The sequence below is a fragment of the Panthera tigris genome, chromosome F2 (genome assembly GCF_018350195.1).
Source record: "Panthera tigris isolate Pti1 chromosome F2, P.tigris_Pti1_mat1.1, whole genome shotgun sequence".
NCBI classification, from domain to species: domain Eukaryota; kingdom Metazoa; phylum Chordata; class Mammalia; order Carnivora; family Felidae; genus Panthera; species Panthera tigris.
In genome coordinates, this window is record NC_056676.1 from 54,324,773 (window position 1) to 54,334,999 (window position 10,227).

Genomic DNA, 10,227 nt, shown 5'->3' on the forward strand with positions numbered 1-10,227 from the left:
TAAAATGTATTTATTTTACTCGGTGTAATATGTTTCTTTTCAACTTCTGTCTTTTCCAGCTATTCCAAGCTGACCCTCTGATGGTTTCTGGCATAGACTCACTCTCCCTGGAAAAGTGAAGGAATTTTCACAGACCTTGTGCATGACATCCACATCTTCACCAAGGCTCTCTTTTCTCTATCTTCCTCCATCTTCTCCATGGCTGATTGGAGATTGGAATAAATCTAGTGTTCTAGTAATGACCACTGGGCTCTTGATTTCAATTTCTTTATCCCTGTACCATGCTCCCTTCTCTACTCCAGTAAGTTTTTTTCTACCCATAGACTTGGGATCTGGTACACAAGGGAAGAACTCTGGGTGTATGAGTAGGTCAGAAGATCAAACATCCTCACCTGTTTTCCTCTTCTCACTGTTTTGGTCCAGTCCCAGGTCTGGGTATTGACCCATGTTCCCATCTCACTCATTCTAAGTAGTGTCCTTCTCTGGTGTCCCCTCCTCTCTAGAACTGGAGTCCTGACCTTAACTATGTATTATTTGACTAGCTGGACCAGTTCTCCTGAGAGTGGACCATCTTTCTGCTTGGGGTTAGTGTATATTTACAGATCTCGTGTTAATCAACTATTTCTTACTTGACAATCAAGTATGCAGCTATCATCTGGTTGCTTTCTTCTACCTTCTTAATTATAAATCATAATGCTAACTAGTTCCAGAACCTTTGTTGGTGAAAGTTGGATCGTAAAACACTGTGTCTTGACCACGTGGGCTTCTTCTCTGGAATGATCTGGGAATATGTTCCTCGGACTCCCTCCTTCTTGTCTGGGTCTCAGTCTTGTCCTTATTCGACCCCTTCCCTTTCTCTCCGCCTCCCTTCTGGCACACTGTAGGCTTTTAATCATCTGTTAAGTAATGAAAATAACTTGAGTTAATAAAATATTAACACAGTAACATTCATTTATTATAAAAATTTGGTTTTAACTAACACCAAATTTTAACTTCCAGACTTAAGTGGAACCCAATTTTGAATCCCTCTCGGAGACTCAGATTTACTTTCACTGAGGTTGTGTCAATTTCATGAACCTTTCTGAAGTCAGAAATGTCTTTTCAGGATGGAAGTGAGAACAATGATAGATCTTGTGTGTATTCCCCATGAGGATCAATCAATGCACATTTCCACGCACTTTCTTCCAATCAGAAGTGAGTGGTTTTTCCTATTTTTTTTCCCTTTAGCTTAGGTTGGAAAGTGATTTTTACTGGTAAATTTAATTTTACATAACCTTGGTTCTATTACTGTCTCTGATCTAATCACTTTTAAAAAGAGAATTGAAAGGCACCTGGGTGGCTCAGTCAGTTAAGCATCTGACTCTTGATTTCAGCTCAGGTCATGATCTCATGGTTCATGGGTTTGAGCCCCACGTTGGGCTCTGCACTGGAAGCATGGAGCTTTTTTGGGGTTCTCTCTCTCCCTCTCTCTGCCCCTCTTCCTCTCATACTCTCTCTCAAAAATAAATAAATAAATAAATAAACTAAATTTAAAAAAGATTTGAAACTACTTTAATGACAGCCTACCCGAATGCCTGACATTTGACCATTACCTCATAATATTTTAAGACAGAGATATAATTTCTTTACATCCTACTCCCAAAGTTATGTGCTTCAAAAGTACAGGTACCTTTGTTATTCCTGGAAGTGAGAAAAGCTTTGAGAATACTGTCCCTCTGCTCTCTGATCCCCAGAGCCTTTAACATAATAATGATGCTTGCATTTATGTACCATTTTATGCATTTAAAAAATGCTTTCACATACTCTTCTTGTAGCAGCCTAGCATAATAAAAGAGCATGAATTTTGGCGTTAGGCAACCTTAGACTTAAAGCCCAGTTAGCATCCTACCATCTGTGTGGTCTTGGTCATGTTCCTTAATCTGTCTGCGCTCATTTTTTCAATTCAAAAAATGGGGGAGATGCTACTTATTTAGGGAAGTTGGGAGGATTAAATCACATAATATATGCACTGTTACTGGCACATGTAGACTTTCAGTACCTCCTGGTTTGATAGCAACCTGGGGAGATTGAGAGGAGTTGAAATAATAACCAACATAAATAACTTGCAGGGACTTTTTATATGTGTAATAGGTAAGTATTTCCTCCTCACACATCAGCACAAGAAATGTTATTTTGGTTTAATTTTTTAAGTCAAATAAAATCTCTATGCCCCTACTCTCTGTGGAGGTGAGAAATTAAATCTCAGTCATATGTTTTAGTGTCTTCTCACTCCTTGGATTCCAAATTTGGAGGGGGAAAAGAAGGATGCTTGTGTGCATATAGAAAGATGTGGGAGGTGGAATGGCCCTCCCAGTTCTTATAGTTCCTCTTTCTGCAAGAGCTACTTTCCATTTTTCCCTTCAGAGAGCACTGATGCTCTCTGTAAGCTCAGAAGTGCATTCCCTAGAGATCCTGTCCATGGACCATAGGCCTGGTCACTGAAGACCTTTGCTGATCAGTGCTTGGCCTCCATCAGTATTCCATAAGGATAATCCATCAGAGATAATCTCTGTATGTATGTTATCTCCCCAAGTCCCTAGACCCTACCCTGTCTAGGACAACTTCTCTTTCACTGGTCTCTAGTACCAGCACCAGCCTTTTATCCCTGTTCACTCCAAGGGTCTTCACCTAAAACTAAGCCCAGGGCGAGGGGTTATTCCTTATGCACAGAAGATTTTACTTTCAAATATCAGATTCTCTGAGATAGTGGAACTCAGAGCAGAGGGGCAAGTTTTGGTAACTTTTGGGAGAAAGGGAAGGAAACAGTAACACTCATTGTTTTGAGCACCATATATTAGTGAAAATAATATGTATGTTAATACCATAGTAGATCATTCTGCAATGATTTAGTTCTTTCACCACTTCGGTGATGTAAGTTCTTCAGCCACCATACCATGCTCAATAAGGAAAGAGGTAAATCCTGGCTTCCCACCCCATGAGGATTTGCCTCTTCCTAGACTGCAATACTGCTTCACTGTTAAGAGGGAAGAGGTCCTTCAGTGACTGGTAGTTCTGATCAAAGTCTTCTGAGAGGGTGTTCACTTATCCCTTGGCCTCAAGACATCTAACATGAACTATTTCTATGTTTCTAATAGAAACTAGCTCTTCCTTGATGTCACTTACCTCCTTCAATCCTTTTAAATGGAGGAGGTGTTTTCTTCTAACTTTCTTACCTCAGAACCTAGAAGTGGGGTAAATATGTTCCCCTTTACCGCCACTGTTTCCTATTGATTCCAATGAAATAAAGTCTAGAGAATGTCATCCAGTTCTTTGTTGTCACCTGCACTTCATCATTCCAGTCAAGGGGCTGTGGGGACAAGGATACAGTCATACAAAGCATCCCCAGCACCTGTTTCAGTGGCAGGAAAAGGAAGGCATCGTGCTTAAGTTATCATAGGAGCAGAGCCTGAATTTAGACAAAGAAGTCGTATCATATGTCAAAAGAATATTTGGCAGCCAAAATGATTTTTGAGTAAAAAAATGAACCAAATGTGTTTCAATGAACTTTTCTATCACCTCTGGAACCAGATTTTTAGATTAAAAACTATTAAATTTTCTATAAATTTACTTCTTGTTAATTACATAACTATGTTCATAAATAAAGCAAACAAAAGGAACAAAGGAACGAAGCAGGAGAAGATGATAAAAAGGAAACAAATGATATTCCTATTGCCTCATATTAAATATAGGACCGAGGTCTGGTACTGAAGGCTAATTATCATGAGTAATTGCTATATGCTGAGTACATATTTTGCTGAATATTGTCTAAGTATAAACTCAACTTATCTTTTTTTAAAATTGAGCCTACACCCTGAATAGCAAAAGAATAATTCCCAGACACAATTTTAGTAGCAGTTCTGTTTTCTTGCTTGAAACCTTAAAAATTAAAAAAAAAAAAAAAAAAAAAAGGTCATTGTTAGTGGATTGACTATAAAGAAAATTTTTACCTTGTCTTATTCTGAGAGGTAATGATTTTGGTGGATTGCTTATTTTCAAGACATTTTCCCAAAAGACACTGGTTTGAGATCTCAGCCAAAGAAGATGAAGAAGGAGCCTGCTTTGCCACCAGATGGAAGCCTGTGGTAATCAGAGAAGTCAGGTTTCTGTCACCAGGCACACGTCACCCAGATGATGAAATCCCCTTTTTTTCCACTATGCGCCATTTCCAGAAAGCATTAGTTAAAATTGGCTAATCTTTGCTCTGCATATATTTTTTCAACCTGATTATGTTATTTTCGGGGAACAAGATGAGATGCTAGGATCAAAATGTTAGACTCAAAATGAGACGTTTTCCATATTCATAACCCTTAGGTCATTGCCATATTCAGAACTATATTAGATAATAAAATTTAAAAGCCCATTTTCATTCCAAGATGCTCAATTTTAGTAACTGTTGAATTTCACACACCACCTCTTATCCCTGCACCAACTGCCTACAGGAAACACAGAAACTTAATTATTGACAGACCAAATATTTGCATCCTGTGGAAACCAGAATATTCCATAATTTAAGAATGTAGCAAATATTTTCCCTAAAGCCCGATCTTGCCCTTCGTTGTGGGCTGCATTTAAAACAAGCGGTATAACTTTTCAAGCTGCAATTGGGATCTTTTATCTCTTTTGAGGTCTGAACACGGGTTATTAGCTTTTCTTCCTCTTTAAAATTTTACTCTGCCTGCTCCTGCCACTTCTTCATTCATACGCTATGAAATATCAGCTTACAAACTGGTAAAGCGCTATGTACTATTTTATTTCAACATGTGAGTAATTTCTGTGCCATCTATTCACCAATTATGGTTTTTCTGTGCAAGAAGATCTCGTTTCAGAATGCCCATGATCAGATTTTATTTTTTCTTGCTTCACCTGCAGCTTTCTGCAAAACGTGTGCTTGAGGCACATGTCATTGCTGTGAATACATTGATTTGCTTAAAGGGGCCGGTGCTACGAAACTACAATTATATGCAAGTGCTTGAGAAATGTAAAGTGCTATGAAAATAAAAAACATCATTATTTTCTTATGGCTTATAAGTGACTTGCACTATAAGAATGACCTTTGGGAAGTCCTCCAAGTTTTTACTATCGTAGAAACAGCTCTGCTTCATGGAGACTTTCCAGTCTGGTGTTTGTACATCAAAACAAGGCTGTCGAAGAGGGTTGTTGTCCCCGAGACACAGAGGCTGGAGTCCTTTCTGTGCTTTGCCAATGGTTTGGCCATTTCATAACAGTGCTTCTGTGAAAAGGAAACAGGATTAGAGAAGAAAGGGCCATGAGATTAAGAAACAGTCTCCACTCTGTTATTTTTCTCCTACATAACTCTGGGCAAATCATTGAGCCTGTTTGGAGTCTACCTGTTTCCATATCTGTAAAATGAGGATGACTATACTTGTTACATCTAGCTCTGGGAAATAGAAATAATCATGAATTTCAAAGTACTACCCAAAGTTGGTTATTACTAAGATTTAATTACTGGTGTATTGTTTCTCATCAGAAAGTCATTCATCCAAGCTGTACTTTTTAAAAATTGTTTTCACTAAACTGCATTTTAATGGTATCCCAGTAACCAAATTTGAGGGATATTATAAGAAAATCAAAACTCTTTCCTATTTGTTGTACTGTAAAAAAGTAATAGAGGAAATTGTTTACACCTCACATAGTGTCCTTTTTTACGAGGACCTAAAGAGTTGACACATTTTTCTCAGATTATTTGGGTTTCTTTTAAACACAGCTTTCTGTTTTTTTAAAAGTCATGTAACTGGTTGTGTTTTCCTCCTCACACTAGCTTCTAGGCAGCTCTGAGTTAAATCCATGGTTCATATTTAGCAAAGTCTGTATGACTTTATGACATGTATTTTAACCTGACAACTATATTTAACTGACTGTTTCTGTGTTTTCCTTTTCTTCATGATTTCCTCACTTTACCCTCTTCATATGCTGCATGTATTTTGAAAATGACATGATTTTTGGAATGAGGTTGTATCTAAATATAAAATGTAATTTCTCCTATAAGACAGAATATTTGAGGGGAGCCTGGGTGGCTCAGTCAGTTAAGTGTCTGACTTTGGCTCAGGTCATGATCTTGCGGTTTCATGAGGTTGAGCCCACATCAGGCTTTCTGTTGTCGGTGAAGAACCCACTTCAGATCCTCTGTCCACCCCTCTTTCTTTCTGCCCCTCCACTCATTCTCTCTCTTTCAAAATAAATAAGTAAATAAACTTAAAAAAAAGATAGAATATTTGAATTATATAATAATAATTGCTAATATATATCGAACACTTACTATGTACTAGGACCTATGAAAAACCCTACATGATATGTCACTTATTCTTCACCATGAAAATGGTGTTATTTCCTATATTTTACCAATGAAGAAATTAAGCCTTTAAGAGTTTAATCAGCTCATCAAGGGGCTCACCACTGGTAAACGGAGGTGCTAATACATTTATCTGATTCCAGTATTCATGCTGACTAGTCATTACACTATCCTGCCTTTTCATGCCAATTATAATAATGTGACAAATGATTGATATTGTAGAATTATCAAAGGTTTTTGATGTAGTAGAATATTTAATCTTTATCAAGAGCGTATGCAATTTAAAGAAAATAAAGTGTTTTAAGACCCTATTATTCATATCTTTGCTTGAAAATTTGATAGAGAAGATGTTTTGCCACCCTTGTCTCTATTGCCCAAAATGGTATCAGTGTTTGTCTCCATATGTGACTTGGTATTAAAACCAAAAGAAATGCATGCCTCTTAATGACATATGGAGAAACATATCCAGCCATCCTTTTTTAGAATGTAACAAATACCTTCTGGCACTTTCTGGCAATCTTCTGCCATGGTTTGTTCCTTCAAGTTGTACTTCAAATACCTTTACTACTCTGTCTCTCTCTTTTTTTTAAAGTTTATTTATTTATTTTGAGAGAAAGAGTGTAAAAGCAAAGGGGAGGGGGAGGGACAGAGAGGGAGAGAGAGAATTCCAGTGCACAGCCTGACATGGGGCTCAGTCTCACGAGAACATGACATTATGACCTGAGCCAAAATCAAGAGTCAGACACTTGGGGCACCTGGGTGGGTCGGTTGGTTAAGTGTCTGACTTTGACTCAGGTCATGATTTAATGGTTCCTGAGTTTGAGACTTTTGGGATTCTCTCTATCACCCTCTCTGTCTCTGTCCCTCCTCCACTTGCTCTTTCTCTGTCTCAAAATAAATTAATTAAAAAAAAAAAAAAGTCAAACACTTAACTGACTGAGCCACCCAGGCTCCCTGAGGCAATGATTTTTAAGAGAATTGAAGGAGACAAGATGTGTGTCCCTTTAATGTTCGAACAGGTCTGTGTGTTAACTAATAGGACTGGGAGCAGCTGGAGCTATAAGCATATTGTTCATAAAAACTCTTAGAGAGATGATTTTTGAGCATGATATTCAGGAAGAATGAAATGCCTTTGCTACTGTGTTATCATTCCAGTACAAACCTGCATAGGACAAAGATCAAGAGGGAACACAAAAGATCTGCCAAGGACAACAAATCAGACCATGAAAAAAAAGGAGGATAAGAACAGAACTATCAGGGAAATTTTTTGCTCAGCCAAAGTTTGCTAAAAGTTTCACTAAATCCTTATTGAAATATAATGAAAATTGGATTTCTCAACTTTGTCTTTTATTTTTAGAATTTTGTGTGTGTGTGTGCAGGGCCATTTTATCTATTATGTAATATAGGCACAGTTCCTGGGGCTATAAACTTTCAGAAGATCCACAAATAAATGTGTCACCTAAAAAATGATCTATTAGCTCTAGAATATGAAAGAAACCCCTGTGAGTCAAAAGGAATTAATACTTAATGAAATATCCACAAAACATAACATCACATTACTTGTCTGGCTGCAATTTCACCCAACAGTTATATCTTAGGATAGCATAATAATAAGAAAGATGGAATATTTGTCCTCAAATACATAAAATTATGAAAATACTTTCTAAAACTTTCACAGCAAAAATATTCTTAGTGTGTGATGTGGGTGTTTTAAAAACACGTTTGATATGCAGGGAGATCTTTAAATTAAGAAGATTAAAATTAAGAAAGTTGTCATAAAATAATTCAAAATGAGTTTATGTACATATATGTTTTAGTTTTCTATTGCTATGTAACAAATTACCACACATTTAGGAGATAAAAACATCCCATATTTATTATTTCACAGTTTTCCTGTGTGAGGACTCAGGCATGTGTTATCTGGGTCCTTTGTTCAGGGTCTAACCAGATTGAAATCAAAGTGTCAGTTGGACCTGTGATTGTACCTGGAGACTTAATTAATTCAGTTGGTTAAGAGTTATCAAGGGAGTGACATCCATCAACTTGGTCACATTATGTAACATAGTTAGGAGAATAGCATCCATTACCTTTGCTATATTTCATTGATAAGAAGCTAGTCATAGGTCCCACCCACAAAGAAGGGGAAGGGATTATGCAAGTGAGGAGTGGACCATACATCCTAAAATGACTTACTGGGGGTTTCCTTTGGATGTGTCTGCCACAGTGTTTAAAGTTAGCTTTCTTCCTTTTTTAAAAAGGATTTTGAAATAATTGACAATAACTGACCCCTTACGTGTGTGTGTGTGTGTGTGTGTGTGTGTGTGTGTATAAATGCATGCTTATATATCTGTGTATAAACTTAGTGTATTATAATCAGATTACATTTGGTACAAATTACAATTAGTCCTTACAGTTTTGTGTGAGTATATGTGTTCTTGCACTCCAGGCTGGAGGATCCAGGATCGCTCAACTTACAGTGTGAGTGATTCTTGAAACCTACCTATTTTTGGAATGAGTCTGGTAACTGGAGCAGAAGCTTTGTTGGAGAGGCCTTGCTTGTAGTTAGGACTTCACAGATGGAACAGAATTCTGAAGATGAAGTGCAATTTGGTAAGTCTCAGAAATAATGGAAGTTTGTTTGCTTGGATTAGATTCTTGAATTTTTGAAAGGCACATGGTCTTGAGGGGTAGAAATATACATCTAACAGCAGTAGCAAAATTTTAAGATGAAGATGATGACTGCTAGAAGGGAGGGTCTCTGAGTGATATTATTGGTTTTTAACCTATCACATTTGTAGTCAAGCTGTGAAGCAATCCTATATGATAGGGAGTTGCATTTGCCAGAACCATAAAGCATTAAGATGGCTGTATATGGTCATAGCTCCCAGTTAAAATTTCTACTCTGAAGAAATAAGCAATATGTATTTGGAAAATAGTTGCTTCTCTGTAGATGTGCTTTACACCACAGCCATCTGAAGAACTTTCAAATTCAGTATATTTTGATGTCACAGCAAATAAAAACCACATCTTTAATTAGTGAAAATGTCTAGTCTTCTCCATTTTTATTTTCTCTTCTACCAATTATTGCAGATGCTTGAACTAGCCTCCTCAGCTGCAAATTGATGGATACAGAGAACCAGCCACATGGAGTGTTCATATGATTGTTGCCATCTGTCTTTAAATATAACATTCTACCATGCGTCTCTAAGTAACAACAAAATCTCCACCTGGAACCACTAATGAAGCTTAAGTCTACATTTCCCAAACATACAGATTATGGAAAGATCAAGAACTAAAGAGAGAACAAGATAACTTATATGAAGAAAATATGAATATTATAAAAGAAGATAGGAAAAGTGAAAGAAAGTAGGGAATTAATTGAACAGCAGGAAGAAGATGGACAATTTCCAAGAACAATATATTCCTCCCACTCTAAAACTGGGGAGTTTAATTTCCTCCATTTCTTTCATAATTACTGGGAGAAACTCTTCAGAGCTAATACATTTTATTTGTTTAGTTAGAAAATACTTATTATGCAGGACCTACATAAATGTCAATAGAGTTGTTTTGACTCTTTATTAAAATTTTATATTCTTAGATACGATATACTATACTACATTTTAAAATAGCCTTCACAAATAAAATTGCTCTACTTTTGTTGCTAAATTTGGAATGAATTAGAAGAGCTTTAGAATGCATTAAAATTAACTTTATGCATATAAAATCACCTTTTGAATTTTTTTAAATAAAACTGGTTTAACCAAATTTAAGCTGAAGGAGACTTTATGAACTGATTTAAGAAAAGCAATTGCATCCTGGGACATCATAAAATGAGCAAGTTTCAAAATAATTAAGCCCCCTCTTACCTGTAGGGAGAT

General features: G+C 36.7%; 1 long non-coding RNA gene across 1 annotated transcript; it reads right to left on the bottom strand.

The window, feature by feature from the left end:
- Positions 1 to 635: 635 nt before the first annotated feature.
- LOC102964096 lies at positions 636 to 5,236 on the bottom strand. Its single transcript, XR_444054.3, has 4 exons — positions 5,091 to 5,236; positions 3,987 to 4,116; positions 3,213 to 3,346; positions 636 to 896 (listed from the first exon to the last, which is right to left on the bottom strand). It is a non-coding gene; the product is annotated as an uncharacterized LOC102964096 (long non-coding RNA).
- Positions 5,237 to 10,227: the final 4,991 nt, after the last annotated feature.